Source organism: Cebus imitator, unplaced genomic scaffold (genome assembly GCF_001604975.1).
Source record: "Cebus imitator isolate Cc_AM_T3 unplaced genomic scaffold, Cebus_imitator-1.0 Scaffold105, whole genome shotgun sequence".
NCBI classification, from domain to species: domain Eukaryota; kingdom Metazoa; phylum Chordata; class Mammalia; order Primates; family Cebidae; genus Cebus; species Cebus imitator.
The window spans coordinates 5,710,831-5,730,377 of record NW_016107420.1 but is presented as its reverse complement, the minus strand read 5'-3'; the positions used below and the strand labels follow the sequence as shown (position 1 = coordinate 5,730,377).

Here is a 19,547-nt window from a genome sequence, read left to right as displayed (position 1 = left end):
TAGGAGGGAGGAGCAACAGTAAGGAAGCCATGGAGTGAGTGGTGGTTCCACTCTTTGAGATAGGAAAGTTGATTTTATGAGGAAATAGGTATTTAGTTAAATGTTGGATTTAAAGTACTCACAGAGTATAAAGATGGACACGCCCAGCACACAGTTGGTATCAACTTTAGGAAAAGCGTTTAGGATCTAGACAATTTTGGAATCATTAGTATATAGGTGAGTGTGCAAGAAGAGAAGAAGGCGGAACTATGTAAATATGTGGGATTGGAGAAAATGGTTGAGGAAGCTTGAGGAGACCCAGGAGATAATGGTGTCCCAGTGTCTTAGTTTGGTCTGCTATAACAAAAATACCATAGACAGGTAACTTCCACAATTTATTTCTCACAGTTTGGGAGCCTGGGAAGTCTGAGATCAAAGTGCTGGCAGATCTAGTGTCTGGTGAGGGCCCTCTTCCTGGCTTGCAGATAGCATTCTTCTCATTGTATCCTTACAAGGCAGAAAGAGAGAGAAAGCTGCTCTTTTGTGTCTTTTTATGGAGGCACTAATTCCATTCAGGAGGGCTTCGCCCTCATGAACTAATTGCCCCCCAAAATCCTCACCTCCTAATACTGTCACCTGGGGAATTAGGATTTCAACATATGAATTTTGAGGGGACAAACTTTCTGTCCATGATACGCAGGAACAGAGGGAGGATAGAGTGACAAGGAGGATTAAACAGCATGGAAAGCCACTGAGAGGTCAGGTGCAATGACAAAGATTTTTGTTACATTTGTGTGACCTTGTTGAAAGAGTTTCATTGAAGTCATGTGAGTGAACATTAGAGTTTGAGAGTGAATAAGAGGTAAGGAAGTAGAAAAACTCAAGGTGACCAGCACTTCCAAGAAGCTGGGCTGTGGGAAGTCAAAGGTGGACGGCAATGACCAAGTTAAGAGAGAGTTCAGCAATCTCTGGGAAGTGCTGAGTGGGAACAGCCTTCGAGAAAACACTATTAAAGATATAGGAGAGAGATAGGAAGAGAGGGAGAGACGAAGGAGGAATTGTTACTGGAAACAGAAGACAAATAGTCTACTATTGGCGGAGAGTCTAGCTTTCAATGAGTGGAGGATTCCTTTTAACTGAGATGTGGTGTAGGTTAGGTTGTGGAGTGGGAACTGGTTACAACAAGCTGGCTGAAAGGATTTATAATCAGTAGCCACCATATAGGAATTGTGGGTCACTTTTTAAGGGGGACAGGGTTTGGGGAGGAGGGTTGGCAGTGAAGACAAGCTTTAGGATTTGCCCATGAAACTGAGTTGGGAAGTGAAGTGGAGGTCACTGGAGTCTGAAAAGTCAAGGAACTTTGTGTTTTGGGTGTTGGATGGGTATTTCACATGGAAGTTTATTTTGCCCAAACTGACGTCAGAATTAGAGCGGAGAGGAACGTGGTGAGTCAGTTGATGAAGCTCTTAGTAAGTGCATTCAGGTGGTGATTTTGGTCACCTCTATAATAACTCAGCTTTACTCCCCATAAGGAATTGATGGAAGCCAACCCTGACAGTGTAATAAAGCTCACCAGCTGGTAACAGTGCTTTGTCCGACAACAGTGAGGCGATTGTGGGAAGGAATGGAGGATTGGAGAATTGTTGTATGTGATTTCAAAATTGGCTTGTGAGATATGAACTCTGAATTTCTTGTGCTTTTCCAGGAAGAAAAAAAAATATCAACACACAGATAATTTCTTTCTTTTTTTTTTTTATTGCATTTTAGGTTTTGGGGTACATGTGAAGAACATGTAAGATTGTTGCATAGGTACACACATGGCAGCGTGATTTGCTGCCTTCCTCCCCTTCAGCTATATCTGGCATTTCTCCCCATGCTATCTCTCTCCAACTCCCCACCCCTGCTGCCCCTCCCCTATTTCCTCCCAACAGACCCCAGTGTGTGATGTTGCCCTCCCTGTGTCCATGTGTTCTCATTGTTCAACACCCGCCTATGAGTGAGAACGTGCGGAACACACAGATAATTTCTACCTGTTGGCTGCTGCACCAAAAACTCGCTTAACCTAAATGATAATTCTTGTTTGTTGGAGCCAAGAGTAGCATTTTTGGAGGGTTGAATTTTTGAAGATAAGATTGAGATCTTTGTTCCAAGGGGATCAAAAGAGATAAAAGTCTTTCACTTTATGAACTCTGTATTTGCTTCCTGTGGTTGCTGTAATTAATTATCACAAACTTGTTGACTGGAAATAACAAAAGTTTATTCTCTTATAGTTTTGGAGCAGAAGTACAAATTCAAGGTGTCAGCAGGGTCCTACTCCCTCTGAAGGCTCTAGGGGAAGTCCTTCCTCACGCCTGCCAGCTTTTGGTGGGTCTAGATGTTCTTTGACTTGTGGCCGATAGCTCTAAACCCTGCCTGCTTCTTCACAGAGACTTCCCTGTGCTTGTGTCTTCTCCTTTTCTGTTTCATATAAGGACACTGGTCATGGGATTTAGGACCCACCTGCATAATCCAGGGTGAGCACATCTCAAGATCCTTAACTGAATTATGCCTGCAAAGACCCTACCTACAAATAAGTCACATTTGCAGGTTCTGGTTGGGCACATCTTTTGAGTGGGACCAACATTCAACTCACCACAAAGCCCAAAAGATTTAAAAATTTCTCAGTGAAACTGATTACCTCTCCAAATCTATCTATCTATCTATCTATCTATCTATCTATCTATCTATCTGTCTGTCTGTCTGTCTGTCTGTCTGTCTATCTATGTTTATGTATTTATTTCAGAGTGCCTTGCCCTTTCCCATAAAACAGTGTAGGGTACCCATTGCTCAGTAACTAGGTTTTGGGTTGGTGTAGAATTATGTAGAGTCCATGCTGAGAAAACAGGCGTTGTTTTAGATGACAGTAATTCAGCAATGTCTAGCTTCATTGATAGCACACTTAATCTGCTGATTTGGGTTGACCGTTTGAATTTAGGGAGCGAAAGGGAAAAATCTTATAGGGCAGAAACATCTAAGGCCTCTGCTTCATGTATGGCCTAAGCACATGCTGTAAATCTGAGAAAAGTTTTAAGATCTTTGCTTTGCCTTGGAAACTGTAGCTGGCATGATCTAGCAAAATTTACAGAATAGAGATTCCAGTAAGACCTACAGGACAGATCTGGAGCCCTGGCAATGCTGTTCAGGGGACACTAATGTAGTTTGGTCAATGCAGCGGTCCCCAAATCATTCTGTATGCAGGCAGATCAAAGATTGACATGTGCAAATGAAGTGATTCCAACAACATTAACATCCTGATTGCAGCTAAGTGCACTGCTTGTTCAACAATCCTTCAGTAGACTAAAAAATATTTAATTAAAGTAATGGGAAACCAAAAACATTTCTTATTCATGACATTATAAAAATATGTTCCTCGCACCTTCAGCTAATAGTTCTGTATTTGTGATTCCCAAATATATCCATCTAGTCATTAATTCTCATTTGTACTTCTGTCTCAAATTGAAAACTGCTTATAGGACATTTCTAATCAGAAGTTCTGCCATCAAGTCAGTATTTACATGTTCAAAACCAAGTTAATTTTAACTAAAAACCCCAGCAATCTTTCCCCAAATATCGGTTTCTGTTATTGATGACATCTGTTATTGATATTATAGTCCCAGAGGCTTCCCAATTTGAGAGCAAGTTATAGCAGAAAAAAAGTCTGGAATAACTGTTAGAACTTGGGAGTTTAGTTTAAATTTTTCTGCTCATATTTTCATAATTTTGGTTAATTCACATAACCTTTAGGATCTATTTTCTGATGTGCAAAATGAAGAGCCTGGGCTGGCAGCTAGATGACTCATTCATTTATTCAACAAATTTGTTTTCTGCATCTATGATGTGTCGTAGGTTATTCACAGAGCCAGGTGTGGGAATTCAGTGTTGACTGGGCCTGATTCAGATCCTGACATGGTGGATCTGTTCTTGGCTAAAGCTCTCTTGCATCAATCTTTCACTGAACCCCACTCATTCTGCTTCAGCCCTTCCTTCTCTCTCCTGCTGCTGGTCCTTCAGTCAAGAGTGGGGAGGTACTGCGGAGCCCACATCTGGCTCCAGCTCTCCACACTAAGCTGTGCTGCACAGGGCACTCTCGGTGAGGTCGATTTCCTCCTCAAGGATCTGATGCTTGTAGCCAGGTGCAGTGACTCACGCCTGTAATCCTGGCACTAAGCTCAGGAGTTTGGAACAGGCCTGGACAACATGTCTCCACCAAAAATACACAATATTAGCTGGGCCTGGTGGTGCACACCTGTGGTCCCAGCTACTTGGGAGGCAGAGGTGCGAGGATCGCTTGAGCCCTAGAGGTGGAGGCCGCAGTGAGCTGAGATTGCACTATTGTACTCCAGCATGGGTGACAGAGTGAGACCCCCACACAACCATCTCAATTAAAAAAAAAAAAAATCTCATGCTTCCTTATAAGTGACATCTCAGTTAAGACTGTTGTCAAGGGTCTTCTGTAAACTGTCCTTGTCTTCATGTCTTATTTTATCTCTATTTTGCTTTATGAAACCCCTCTTTGGTCAAGTCTGTCTCCTTATTCTTCCCCCGCCCCACACCTCAGATCTACCTGTCTGCACTTACTGAGTCTCCCTCCTGAGACACTTTCCCCCTACTTCACCTCCTGACTAACTCCAATCAGTGAAAGCCACAGATTCCTGAGGAAGGCTTCCCCAGAACCCACAGGCCACTATCCTCACCGCCTTATTTATCTTCCTGGGCCTGTAGCATGTATTTTGCATATTTTGGACATTTGGCTACAGAGTATTATAGCATCCTTACTTGTTAAACGTCTTATAGCTTCGATATGTTTGGGAGCTCTTATTTCTTCCATGACCTATCCCAGGCCCAGAAACCTGAGAGTAGAGGTTAAGACTGAACCCCCTGAGTCAGGCTGCCTGAATACTTAGGATGGCTTCATGTTTTCCTAGCTGTGTGACCTTGGCAATTTACTTATCCTCAGTTGCATAATTGAGACAGTGATATTGCCTGCCCCAGTTACTCACTAGTTCACATGAGTAGTTATTAGTTATTTACTCTAGTTAATATGAGTAAAGTGTTTAAGACAGATTTTGCTATGTAGTAAGTGATCAAGAACTGTTAGTTACTGTTGTTTCATTGGATTACTGTAAGAATTGAAGAAGATAATTCATGTAAAAACCCTCAGTATAGTACCTGGACTATAGTAAGAACTTAACATTTTATTTAACAGGTGATGAGGCTTGGTGGAAAAAAAAATGACCATAGTTATTGTATTAGTCCATTTTCATGCTGCGGATAATAACATACCCCAGACTAGGAAGAAAAACAAATTTAATTGGATTTGCAGTTCCACGTGGTTGGGGAGACCTCAGAATCAAGGTGGGAAGCAAAAGGCACTTCTTATGTGGCAACGGCAAGAGAAAAAGAGGAATAAGTAAAAGCAGAAACCCCTGATAAACCCATCAGATCTTGTGAGACTTATTCACTATCACGAAAATAGCACAGGAAAGACAGGCCCCCGTGATTCAATTACCTCCCCTGGGTCCCTCCCACAACATGTGGGAATTCTGGAAGATACAACTCAAGTTGAGATTTGGGTGGGGACACAGCCACACCATATCATTCCACCTCTGGCCCCTCTAGATCTCATGTCCTCACATTTCAAAACCAATCATGCCTTCCCAACAGTCCCCCCAAGTCTTAACTCATTTAGCAATAACCCAAAATCCCACAGTCCAAAGTCTCATCTGAGACAAGGCAAGTCCCTTCTACCTATGAGCCTGTAAAATCAAAAGCAAGCTAGTTACTTCCTAGATACAACAGGGTTACAGGGATTGGGTAAATACAGCTGTTCCAAATGGGACAAAATGGCCAGAACAAAGGGGTTACAGGGTTCATGCACTTCTGAAATCCAGTGAGGCATTCAAATTTTAAAGCTCCAAAACGATCTCCTTAAACTCCATGTCTCACATCCAGGTCACGCTGATGCAAGAGGTGGGTTCCCATGGTCTTGGGTAGCTCCACCCCTGTGGCTTTTCAAGGTACAGCCTCCCTCCTGGCTGCTTTCATGGGCTGGTGTTTCTGCAGCTTTTCCAGGTGCACGGTGCAAGCTGTTGGTGGATCTACCATTTTGGGATCTGGAGGACGGCACCCTTCTTCTCATAGCTACACTAGGTAATGCCCCTGTGTGGGGGCCTGTGTGTGGGGGCTCTGACCCCACATTTCCCTTCCACACTGCCCTGGTGGAGATTCTCCATGAGGGCCCTGCCCTTGCAGCAAACTTTTCTTGGGCATCCAGGTGTTTGCATACATCTTATGAAATCATAGTGGAGGTTCCCAAACCTCAATTCTTAACTTCTGTGCACCTGCAGGCTCAACACTACACGGAAGCTGCCAAAACTTGGGGCTTCCACCCTCCGAAGCCACAGCCAGAGCTCTACATTGGCCTCTTTCAGTCATGGTTGGAGCAGCTGGGACACAATGCACCATGTCCCTAGGCTGCACATAGCATGGGGACCCTGGGCCCAGCCCACAAAAATCACTATTTCCTCCTGGGCCTCCAGGCCTGTGATGGGAAGGGTTGCTTTGAAGGTCTCTGACATGGCCTGGAGGCATTTTCCCCATGGTCTTGGGGATTAACATTAGGCTTCTTGCTACTTATACAAATTTCTGCAGCCAGCTTGAATTTCTCATCAAAAATGGACTTTGTTTTTCTACTGCATCATCAGGCCTCAAATTTTCTAAACTTTTATGCTGTTTCCCTTTTGAAATGGAATGCTTTTAACAGCACTCAAGTCACATTTTCAATGCTTTGCTGCTTGGAAATTTCTTTTGCCAGACACCCTAAATCATCTCTCTCAAGTTCAAAGTTCCACAAATCTCTAGGATAGGGGCAAAATGCTTCCAGTCTCTTTGCTAAAACATAATAAGACTCACCTTTGCTCCGGTTCCCAACAAGTTCCTCATCTCCATTTGAGACCACCTCAGTTTGGACCTGTTGTTCATATCACTATCAGCATTTTTGTTGAAGCCATTCAGCAAGTTCCTAGGAGGTATCAAACTTTCCAACATTTTCCTGTCTCCTTCTGAGCCCTCTAAACTGTTCCAACCTCTGCCTGTTACCCAGTTCCAAAGTCGCTTCCACATTTTTGGGTATCTTTTCAGCAATGACACACTACTGGTACCAATTTACTGTATTAGTCCATTTTCATACTGCTGGTAAAGACATACCCCAGACTGGGAAGAAAGAGAGGTTTAATTGGACTTACAGTTCCACATGGCGGGGGAGGCTTTAGAATCATGATGGAAGGTGAAAAGCACTTCTTACATAGCAGCGACAAGAGAAAAGGAGGAAGAAGCAAAAGCGGAAATCCCTGATAAACCCATCAGATCTCATGAGACTTATTCATTATCATGAGAATAGCACAGGGAAGATCAGCCCCCATGATTCAGTTACCTGCCCAACATGTGGAAACTCTGGGAGATACAATTCAAGTTGAGATTTGGGTGGGGACACAGCCAAACAATATCAATCATAATTATTGTCAAATAATTAAAATCTATGAGGTAGCATTATAATGATCTCTATTCTTTTTGTTAACATGAGGAAACTGAGGTTAAGAGAGTTAAGCAACTTGATGAGGTCACATACCTAGAAACTGAACGGAGCAGATTAAACACCCAGGAAGCCTGACTGCAGAATCTGTATTTTTAAAACCATTATTCCTATGCTTTTTGTCCTGGACTAGGCAGTGTGGGGAAACTTTGATCTGTTGGCGAAAACAAACATGGAATTTCGGTTCACATAATTCGGGTTCCCATCCTGTCTTTACCACTCACCTGGGCAGGATATTTTATCCTTCAGCGGCTACATTTCCTTATCTGTGAGATGGGGACAGTAATACCTCCCTTGTATGACCATGGTGGGAATTATAGAGGTAACATAAGTAAAGCTCTCAGCACAAGGCCTGCCCTTTAGTAGGTATTTAATACATTTTAGACTTCTTTCTCCTCTTTGAAAATTTGAGCTAAAAACTATAACTTTTTGTGCCTTTAATTAGCCTGTGATATGGGTTAAAATGCAATGTATGGCTAGAGACACAGCCTGCAAGACCAGGCATTCCATTGCCCTGATTTTATGTTGTTATATATAACCAAACATGGCTGGTATTAAGGACATGTGAACACCTGGCACAACTTATTCACGACCACTGTCAGTGCAGTATTTCTAATTAGTGGAGTTCTTCCTACAAGTTGTGGCACGTCCCAGTAGGGAAAGTCTTTTGCCAAGCTGGTGGGAGTGAGTAAAGAATTTTAGATTGCAAATAGTCTGAGTTAGGAATGCTCAGAAGTGCACATGAGGAGCAGAGAATGCTGGGCCTTTGCACCCCGGCATTTCGGTGAGCCTTTTGAAGGTCTGAGCCCACTGATGAGAATGCTGCTGGAATTTTCCAAGGATTGTTTTATTTTAGTCTTTGGACTGAGTGTTGGTGATGACACAATCTGTGGTTGAAAATAGTTTGAATAATTAGGTTAGAAGCAACTTAATGTCCCAAGATGTTGATAAAGTCAGCTACTTGGAATTCATCTATAGGAATTCCCTTCCCAAACTGGATTTCTGAGTAGGCAAGAGTTACATGATATGTTTCCACAGCCAGTAAAAGCAAGCATCAGCCTCTTGCATATGTTGTAACCTTCAAGTAGGCAGAACAGAGGTTACACTCTCCTTTTCTTCCTTTTAAAAATTTAATCAAGATGTGTCACCTTACAGAGCAGGTGATCCCCTGTGACTTCACTGCTCCCTCTGAAGGACAACTGCTGGCCAGTGCATCAAGCAGATATGATAAGCACCTTGGGTTTCTATGTGCTTTCCTGTTCTGTTTCCCTTCTGAACTCGTTTCAAAGACGTTTCATAATAGAAGTCTATCCCGTTTTATGGGGTTAGTTTAGGAATACAATTATTTCCTACTTAATACTTTTCATCAACATATTAGAAATACTTCACATCCATGATATAATGAAAGCAGTTGATTCTTAAGAATAAAACCTTCAAAATAGCTACATGAGAAAAATATGGGTGATTTTCTCAGCTAGCTTAGATTAAAGAAGTAGGGCTCTGAAGCTGGATTTAGATCAAATTCTGGCTTGGCCACTTATTAGCTGTGTCATCTTGGGCAACCACTTATCCTGTCTGAGCCTCATAGGGTTGTCATGAGAATTAAATGAGACAAAGTATGTAAAGCCATACACAGTGCCTGGCATGGAGTACCTGCCAATAAATGTCTGCTACTTGTATTCTTATAAACATAAATATTGCAAAGATTTGCAAAGTTGGACTCTCTCAGAGGAGAATAAGACAGCATTAGAAAAGCTTTTTAAATTGAAACTGGCCAGGCATATTATTTTGAGGAAACTTGATAAACTGTAAAGAAATTGGTTGAATGGAGGAGCCTGGAACTCCTTTCACGCCCCTTGAGTGGCTAGAAGAACCACAAAAGGAAGAAGGAGTGGGAGAAGTTAGTTGATGGCATTGCCATCTCTGTAATCTCTAAACCTGATTGGAGTCCAGTGGAAAGACAGTACTGTAAAATGAGAAAAATTCAGATTAGATTTGCTCAAGGGCCCTCCTTCTGTAAAGTCTGAGGATTCCATTAAATCCATTCATCCAGATATTTGTTGATCACTTACTGCATTTCAGGAACTGAGCATTTTGCTGAGGTTACAAAAATGACTAAAACCTAGTTTTGGCTCTTAAAGCATTTACAGACTAGCTGGAGAGCCAGATATGTAAACAATGGTCTTCAAAATAATAGAGGAACATAAAAAATACCAAAGGAACGCAGAAGAAAGTATGGGTTTTATTTGGCTGTTCCTGATTTCCAAGCAGTTTGCAAATGCAGGTCCATTACTGTAGTAATAATAATTTTTTACTAAAAAGAGGAGATTTTTCCATATCAAATGAACACATCTGTTGTGTACACACTCTGACTCCGGAAATGAGAGTGAGTAAAAAACCTTGTACCTTGTCCATAAGAGAATGCAGAAATTGGAAGAGGAAATTCTGGAGGAGACTCAGATCATCTTTTCAATGTGCCTTCTACTTCATTAGGGAAAGAACTTCGGCAAGGTCTTGCTGGGATTTAGCCCCCTGACGTATAGAAGATGACACTTGCTGACGGGAGGGAACTGAGGAGTCAGCACAGAGGAGGATGGTGTTTGCACACAGAGATGAGAGGGGTGCAGCTTTCACCAACAGGGGAGGTGGGCACATTCCTAACCCCAGGGAGTATTCCATGCCAGAGACAGAAAGGGGCAGCTCAGGCATTGTCCCAGACCCCTCCATGTCTCTTTCAAACAAGGAGGCTCCCAACTCCAGTTTAGGAAGTTAGCAGCTCATAAAAGATGAGTTGATTTAGAGTCTTTCCCTGTGAAGAGGCTTGGAAGAGCCATGGGTTCAAAGTCTTTCAGATAAACCAACCACTGGGCCCCTGCTGGGAAGTCATCAGTGTTTGAGGGTCACATCCATTACTTTTATAAGGACACATGCTTTGTGGACTTCAAAATAAATACAACTTCAAATGTGATGACAATCCAGCAGCTGTGTAGATGGTTGTGTCCTTGTGAACTGTGGACAGAAGCTGAAGTGGGCAGGAGTCAGGGCAGCTTTCTGGACAGCAGCTTAAACCTGTGAGTGTGTTGCTGATTTTTATGTTAACTATAGCACCATTAAAAAGGTCTCAAGTTTTCCAAAGTGTGAGAGAGGCACCATGAATTAGTGGAGAAAACTGGGACTTTGGACAGCCATTGTCTATTCTTTTGTATAAACAAATTAAGTCTGGGTAAGTAACTTCTATGAACCTGTAAAAATAGTGATAGCAACATTTACTTCAGTGTTTGTGAATATTAAACTATATGATAGGGCCTAATATAATGCCTGTCAAAAAAGGATTCACTTTTAGGGTTTCCCAGCAGTTATGTCAGCTAGTCATTAAATGATATGTTAGGGCATAACTCTAGTGATTTATTCTCAGGGTGTAATATAATAATAATAATGAACATTTATTGAGTGTTTCTTACGTGCCAGAAACTATACTAGCTGCTATGTTCCTTATTGCATCCACTCTTTGCAATAAGCCTCAGTTGTATCATCACCATTTTACAGTTAAGGAAACTAAAGCTAAGACAGGCTCATTAATTACCATAGTTCACAGAGTTAGTGAGTATTAGAGCCAGAATTCTCTCCTAAGTGGTCAGACCCTGGAGCACATGTGTCTAATCACAAATATCATGACAAATGTGGACTTGGTAGGTGAGGACACCAGGACTGTGGCTTTTTTCTTTGCACTGTGAGGATCACTGTGTGGCTGGGGTCAAGAGCGTGGAAGGGAACCATTTTAGCATCTGGTGGGTACCATTTTGGCATCTCGTAGGTTTATAGGTTTGTGAACACTAGGCACACAATTTTAGGCAAGGAATTAGGATCTTCATGGACTGGCAAGGGGTTGAATTCTATGACTTTAAGTGTAGTGTAAAGGGAAGGCAGAGAAAATGCCATTCTGTGGTCACACAAGTGACAGCTAAAAAGGTGGCACAAGAGTGGCATTGTTGAAGTTTTTTGTTATTCAGATCACAACAAGCCAGTTAAGAGGGAGGTACTGTTATCACTGACATGTTATGTGTACCCATAGGCTGAAAACTATAAGTTTAGATTTTGGTTTTTATTGCTATAATTTTTTTAAACAATAAGAAGCATCTCTCCTTCTCATTGTGTGTTCTCACTGTACATTCACATGGACCAATGAGAACAGTGGGTCCAGTAACTCAAGGAGGCTGGTTCAGTCTGTCTTTGCAGTCTTATTTTGTCACAGTAGCTGAAAGTATTGCTTTTATTGGAACAGTTAAAATTTTCTTATAATTTAGCCTTTAGTTTGAGAAAGAGACTTGGATTATTCTTTTTCCCTGAACTTGCGTTTATTCATACCAAAGATAGCCTGATAAGGTGGATATTAAACATCTACTTAGTCCTATTGCTACACCGGAGATTGTGTAGGATATGAAGGAAGTACAAGCCACAGTCCTGTCCTCAAGGGTATTTTAAATGTGATGAAAAAACAATCAGAATACTACTAGCTGAGATTAATTGCTGTTTTAAGGATTAAGATCACAGCTAACAAAATGGAGTCAATTGAAACACTTTATGTGGAAGCTCATGAAATTTTACTGGCAAAATTATTTTTATGTTTACATGTCTGAACTCTTGACATTTGGATGTCAGCCTAACTGAATGTTTATGAACAGCAAGTGATGGTTAATAACAATTTCTCCAAAGAGGTTGAAATGTTTGAGAGAAATGAAACAAGCCTCTTTTAAAATTTAACACATTTACTAATAGACTAGATGAGGGGATAAATAATACATAATAAAAGTAGCAATTGAAACCAATCCATGATATTGAGAAGCAAATGGTGCTGAGTTGCCTTTATGCCACCTCAGGGAAGTCATTTGATATCTTTGGATTCAGATGAGAACTAGAACTTTAAAAAGTGTATATTGAAAGCTTATTATTTCCTAGCATTTGCCAACAGATTTACTTATGTCATATCATTTGGTTCTTACAGTAAACCTCTAAGATAGATATTATTGTAATCTGCATTTTAACCTTGAGGAAATTAAGGTTCACAGACATAAATAAACCTGCCCAAGGTTGCATGGCTACTAAATGGCAAGCCCAGAATTCTAATCTTTGAGTCTCTGACTTCAAAACCAACATATTTTTTATTTTTAGTTGTACATACTTCCGGAATACAGTGATATCTCATATATAAAATTATACATATATACAATGTGTAATGATCAAATCAGTGTGTTAGTCTGCTTTCATACTGCTATAAAGAAATGTCTGAGACTGGGTAATTTATAAAAGAAAGATGTTGAATTGACTCACAGTTCCACATGGCTGGGGAGGCCTCCGGAAACTTACAATTTTGGTGGAAGGCAAAGGGGAAACAAATACCTTGTTCACAAGGTGGCAGGAGAGAGGAGTGAAGGAGGAACTTCCAAACGCTAATAAAACTGTCAGATCTTGTGAGAACTCACAATCATGAGAACAGCATGGGGAACTGCCCCCATGATCCAGTCACCCCCTTCCCTTGACATGTGGGGATTACAATTCAAGATAAGATTTGGGTGGGGACACAGAGCCAAACCATGTAATTCTGTCCCTGGCCCCTCCCAAATCTCATGTCTTTTCACATCTCAAAACCAATCATGTCTTCCCAATAGTCCTGCAAAGTCTTAACTCATTTCAGCATTAACTCAAAGTCCACAGTCCAAAGTTTCATCTGAGAGAAAGTGAATCCCGTCCACCTACGGCCTGTAAAATCAAAAGCAAGTTAGTTACTTCCTAGATACAGTGGGGATACAGGCATTGGGTAAATGCTCCTATTTTAAATGGGAGAAATTGGCTAAAACAAAGGGACTACAGGCCCCATGCAAGTCCAGAATCCAGCAGGGCAGTCATTAAATCTTGAAGCTCCACAATGATCTCCTTTGACTCCATTTCTCACATCTTGGGCATGCTGATGCAGGGGTGGGCTCCCACAGCCTTGGGCAGCTCCTTCATGGGCTGGCATTAAGTGCCTGTGGCTTTTCCAGGTGAATGGTGCAAGCTATCGGTGGACCAACCATTCAGGAGTCTAAGGGATGGTGCCCCTCTTCTCACAGCTTTACTAGTCAGTGCCTCAGTGGGGATTCTGTGTAGGGGCTCAACCCCACATTTCCCCTCTGCATGGCCCTAGCAGAAGTTCTCCATGAGGGCTCCACCCCTGCAGCGGATTTCTGCTTGGACATTTAGGCATTTCCTTACATCCTCTGTAATCTAGGTAGAGGCTCCCAAAGCTCGACTCTTGTCTTCTGCACACTTGCAGACCCAACACCATGGGGAAGCCACCAAGGCTTGGGACTTGCACCCTCTGAAGCAACTGCTCAAGCTGTACCTTGGCCTCTTTTAGCCACGGCTGGAGCTGGAGCATCTGGGACACAGGGCACTATGTCCTAAGGCTGCACACAACAGAGGGGACCCTGGGCCTGGCCCATAAAACCATTTTCCCTCCTAAGCCTCTGAGCCTGTGATGAGAGGGGCTACTACGAAGCTCTCTGACATTCCCTGGAGACATTTTCCCCATTGTCTTGGTGATGACCATTTGGCTCCTCGTGACTTTCGCAAATTTCTGCAGTCACCTTGAATTTCTTTTTGGAAAATGGGTTTTTCTTTTCTACTGCATGGTCAGGCTGCAAATTTTCCAAACTTTTATGCTTTTCCTCCCTTTTAAACATAAGTTCCAATTTCAGATCATCTCTCTCAAGTTCAAAGTTCCACAGATCTCTAGGGCAGGGGCAAAATACTGCCAGTCTTTTTGCTAAAGCATAGCAAGAGTCACTGTTATTCTATTTACCAACATGTTCCTCATCTCCATCTGAGACCACCTCAGCCTGGACTTCATTGTCCATATCACTATCAGCATTTTGGTCAAAACAATTCAACAAGTCTCTAGAAGTTCCAAATTTTCCCACATCTTCCTGTCTTCTTCCAAGCCCTCCAAACTGTCCCAACCCCTGCGCATTACGCAGTTCCAAAATCACTTCCACATTTTCAGGTTATCTTTATAACAGTGCCTCACTCTACTGGTACCAATTTCCTGTATTAGTTCATTTTCACACTGCTATAAAGAAGTACCCAAGACTAGGTAATTTATAAAGGAAAGAAGTTTAATTGTTGCACAGTTCCACATGACTGGGGAGGCCGTAGGAAACATGATTATGACAGAAGATGAAGGAGAAACAAGCACCTTCTTCACAAGGTGGCAGGAGAGAGAAGAGGAAAGAAGAAATTTCCAAACCCTTATAAAACCATCGGATTTTCTGAGAACTCACTATCATGAGAACAGCATGGAGGAAACTGCCCCCATGATCCAATCACCTCCCTTTCTCAACCTGTGGGGATTACAATTCAAGTTGAGATTTGGGGCTGGGACACAGCTAAACCATATCACTTAGCCTATCATCACCTTGAATATTTATTATTTCTTTGTGCTGTGAACATTAAAAGTCAGCTTTTCTACCAAAGTAAACATTTTTAACCACTTCTTTCATGTATTTTCTGAGGATGGTAGTTGGGAGTAATGTGAGCTTTTTACAGGCAGCAAACCCCAAAGACAGGGTTCCAAAATTCTGAATAATGAAGATTTGATGTCACTCATCCGAAGGTGAATGAAGCTGTTTTTCTGGTCAGCATCAGCCCCCTTGCAAACATCCCACAGGTACAGATGTTAAACCCCATGCCCTGTGCTCAGCCAGATGTGGTGGGCAGAAGAGACTCCTAGTATTAGAAGTAGAATCCAGTGAGAGACCATGGCTGTGCACTGATGAACTACTTAGCCAACTCTCTCTCTGCTGGCGTGCCGTGGCCTTTCAACTCAGATGGATTAAATTTTTGGCAAGATGTACTTCTCAGCCTCTTGTGTTTCTTAATTCAGTAGACTATTTCACAAGCTTAAGAGTTAAAGGCATAATCAACATGTCTCAAAATCAATTCCCTCCTTCAGAGGCTACTGACTGGTTTGTTTACTTTTGGATTTTGTGGATTAAGCACCATTGCAAATAGTTCTTTGAGGGTTTTTTTCCCCATCCTGTGCTTTTCTCTCTCTCCCTATCCTTCTAATTCTTCCACCATATCATCAAATGTATGCCTTTTCTGTTCCTTCTTGTTATGACCTTTATTCCTGGGGGTCTCTGAGAGCTAGTGTTGAGTGACTTTGTGGGTGCCATCTCATAACCCAGATCCCTGCACAGAGTGGATTTCCTCATGGCCTCTGGAGTGGAGACGTGCTGGAAATGCTAAGCATATCATGCGAGTATTTGACTGGGCTTCCCATGAACATACTTCAAACCAGTAGTCCCTGAGCTCTTGTGGTTCACGCTGGTATTCAGGCCTGAATACAGATCAGACCTCCATGTTCTTCAAGAGGTGTCAGCATTCATGAAAGTTGAATATGAGTGAGCCACTCTTATTTTTGTAATTTCATTTAAATAATATAATTTATTATCATAAATTTACATGTTACTCTACTGCAAATTAAGCCATACCAGGCTTAGCTCCAAGCACAAAGTATACCCCTTGTGAATATTATTCTTTTCATAGAGACTCTTAGGAAGGACATAGATTATATTTAAATATTTTAAGAAGTCATTTATTTTCAGAGAATTCAGGGACTTAACCATTGTGATTATTTGTCCAGTCTTCCCTAAGTCTGACAAAGCAGACAATGTCGGGCTAGATGGGATAGTGTGATTCATTTATTTATTCATCATATTTATATTGAGTACCTCTGTGTTCCAGACCCTGCTGCATGTTAGAGTCGAGGGAGAGTGGAGATGGACTCAGGCCATGCCTAAACTATAGATTATGTCACTTGACTCCACAGCAGAGTCCAGGTGTTCAGAAGTAAACCCACTTAGCAATGGACACAGGGGGAAATGTCTTTTCCCAGAGTGACTGGTTTGACACTGAGGAGAGATTTATGACTGAAACACAACAGGGCCTGTGGACATTCTGGCTACTCTGGGATCTCCTGCCTTGGGGCCGCCTGCCTGAAGCCATATCTGCCCTCTTTCTTAGGACTGGAGGTTCCTGCAGGTGCCACCACCCAGAGAGCCACCAGAGGGTGCTTTTCTCTTCTCAGGTTATGACTTTTTGAAATGCAGCTCCTCATACTTCTTAAAACTGAGCGTCCCTGGCCCTGGAAAGTTCGGTACATTCCACTGCAAGCTGACAGATTTGATTCTAGGCGAGAGAAAGGCATGAATTAGTGTGTGTCTGTTTCTGTGTTTATTTGTCAAATGTCTGTCTCCAGTGACTGTACTCTGAAGAAGAGGTCTTGTCTTGGTGCTCCTCTCTCTTTCCTGGGACTGACTTCAAGTCTGGCACATGAAGGGCCCTTTGTAAATATTGGTGAGTTTAAAGAACAAATTTTGCTGCATGTCCTAGCTCGGAGGTTTTCAAGTGTTCTGCCCATCAGAATCATCCCGGGTCAACTCGCCCTCAGATTCTTAGTAAGTCTGGGGCGGGGCTGGGAATGTGATTCTGGGAAGCCCTCTTGTTCTAACTTGAGGACTGCTGCCCAGCTGTTCCTGCCCTGCACACGGCTGCTTGAGTGTGAGAAACACATCCCTGCTTCCTGGGCCTGCCACCGCGAGCCCTTCAATGTGATCCAGAGAGACTTCCCACCCTCCCCTTCGTGTTCCTCTTCTCATGAACATCTCTTCCCATCACCCAGTCCTAGAGGGGGAGGGAGATGTACCCAGAGATGCCTTTACCTGCTGGTCCTGAGAGGGTACCTGGGAGGACACCTGCAACATAACCAGGTCTTGGTTCCCCCCGCCCCTCCACAGGGTCGACCTCTTTTGCAGGCTGGTACTTAGGGTGCCACCTGCTTCAGCGACACTTAAACAAATACTTAAATGAGCACAGATGCTAGAAACCACTCTGAAATTGAGGAGGGCCTGTCTCATACAACAGACTTATAATATTGCCTCCTGAGAAACCTGTTTTTCAGTCTTTTGCAAAGAAGATGCATGTGCATCGTGATGACTTTGGTAGAGAATAACTTTTGACCAAGAGGAGTCCTTTTGTTCTGTGGTTCGGCCTTGCTGGAGCGGTGTCAGTTGTATGAAGACCTTGCACAAACCTGAGCTAGTGTGCACTTCATGGGGTGTGTCTGTGGACACATTAGTCACCCTCTTTGAGTCTTACTTTTTTTCACCAGACTGGAGAATGATGTCCACTTCACAGGGTTATATGCAGACTTGCTTTAGTTAGATGTAAAATTGTCAGTTTATATTCAATGGCAATATAAGAAATAGCTTTTGAAATGTGTATTTGAAACTCTATTTGCGGATGTTGTAGAGGGAGCTGTTTTGTCCATCATGTATGGTTCCTCTCCACTGGAGAAATGCTTATTTGGCCTTTGTACTAGGAATAGTTTCACATCTCTTGCTGTGCTTTAATCTTATGGACTTGCTGATTTGCATAACTGACTGGTTTTCTTTCTTTGAACTAGCTGCTAGAAAGCCTAGAGCCAAGTGTGTGGTTCATCAGTATCAAGTGTGCATGTCATTGTGTTATACGTTTTTGGCCTCATACATGGCACCGTTTACACTGTTGCAATTTTAAAAAATTACTCTCACTTTTTATTTATTATATTTTTGTAGTTACGTATTTCTCTAAGCTGCTTTTTATGTTTCTGAAATGAGACAGGATAAAAGAAAAAATAAATTTGTTACCGAATAAATGAGCAAATACATTTAAATCAGCTTTCCCAGTGCCTGGCCAATAGTAAATATATAACATAGAGGTTCATTGTAATCTTCCTTGTAACTGAGTCTAATTATCCTTTATGGATCCCAGTTAGACTCTCATGGATTATGTTACGTGGTAAAGTGATTCTCACAAGAAAAGGTTTCCCAACCTGGAAAGGTGTTACTGCATTAGGACATAGCAGGAATAACTCTAAAACAAGCTGAGAGCCCAAATGGCCCAATCTCTGCCTGGAATTTCCTATAAATGTGCCCAGCCTAAACCAAATATAATTTAAGTGATTTTAATCTTTACACAAGCCTCTCAAAGCACATTAAAGGAGTACTTGTTCTTCTCTGCCAGCCACACATCATAAAGCCTTCTTCTTCTCCTTTATAATTCTTTATCAATCACTACTTCCCAATGTGTTTACTGACATCCCCTCTTGTGCCCGGCATCTCCCAGCTCTTTATTATGTAGACTGACCTAGCTTCTCTGGTTAGTCTCCCTGTTTTCTCACACCTCTCTGGACTTCTTATCCATTCTCTGATTCTGTATCATAAAAGATTTATGAACTGGGCTGACAAAGATAATTCTACTTGTGGGTGGATTGGGGAATTTTCACATGCTAATAAATCTTCTCTGTCATCTAGGAAACAAAGGGTAATGAATGCTGCGTGGTAGAAGAGGAGAGAACTCTGGCATGTGGCTTTACGTCAGGAGGACACACTTGAGCTTTGGGATTTGGAAGAGGCATGTTGGGGCAAAGATGACAGAGCTTTGTTCTTCTGGTCCTGCCTCTGTCCAGGCTTCCCTTGCCCCAGAATAGGTGACTTCATGGCAAAGGTAACACAGATGGGGGAGTCATGATGCCTTTGTATTGAGTAGGGCTGAAGATATTGGTGCAGAGTTAAGGGATAATGACAGGGAGCGAATGATCAATCCTACTCTTGCCTTCCTGTGGACTGTGTGGGAATGGCCACTCAGACTTGTCCTCCCTCCGAATGGAGGAAGGAGGAAAGAAATAGTCTCAGATTCATTGGACACAATTTCCTGATTGAAAATGGAAGTATCCATATGCTAGTTGTTTTTTTTTGCTTTGAGAAATCCAGTAAATATTAGGTTGGTGCAAAGGTAATTACTTTTAATGGCAAAAACTGCAATTACATTTGCACCAACCTAATAGTATGTCAATTTATTG

General features: G+C 42.1%; 1 long non-coding RNA gene across 1 annotated transcript in view; it reads left to right on the top strand.

Annotated features, from left to right (window-relative positions):
• The window catches only part of LOC108310597, a 91,474-nt gene extending 72,276 nt beyond the window's left edge, over positions 1-19,198 (top strand). The window contains exon 4 of the long non-coding RNA XR_005201714.1: positions 19,000-19,198. This is a non-coding gene — a long non-coding RNA (uncharacterized LOC108310597). The remainder of the gene's footprint in view (positions 1-18,999) is intronic.
• Positions 19,199-19,547: the final 349 nt, after the last annotated feature.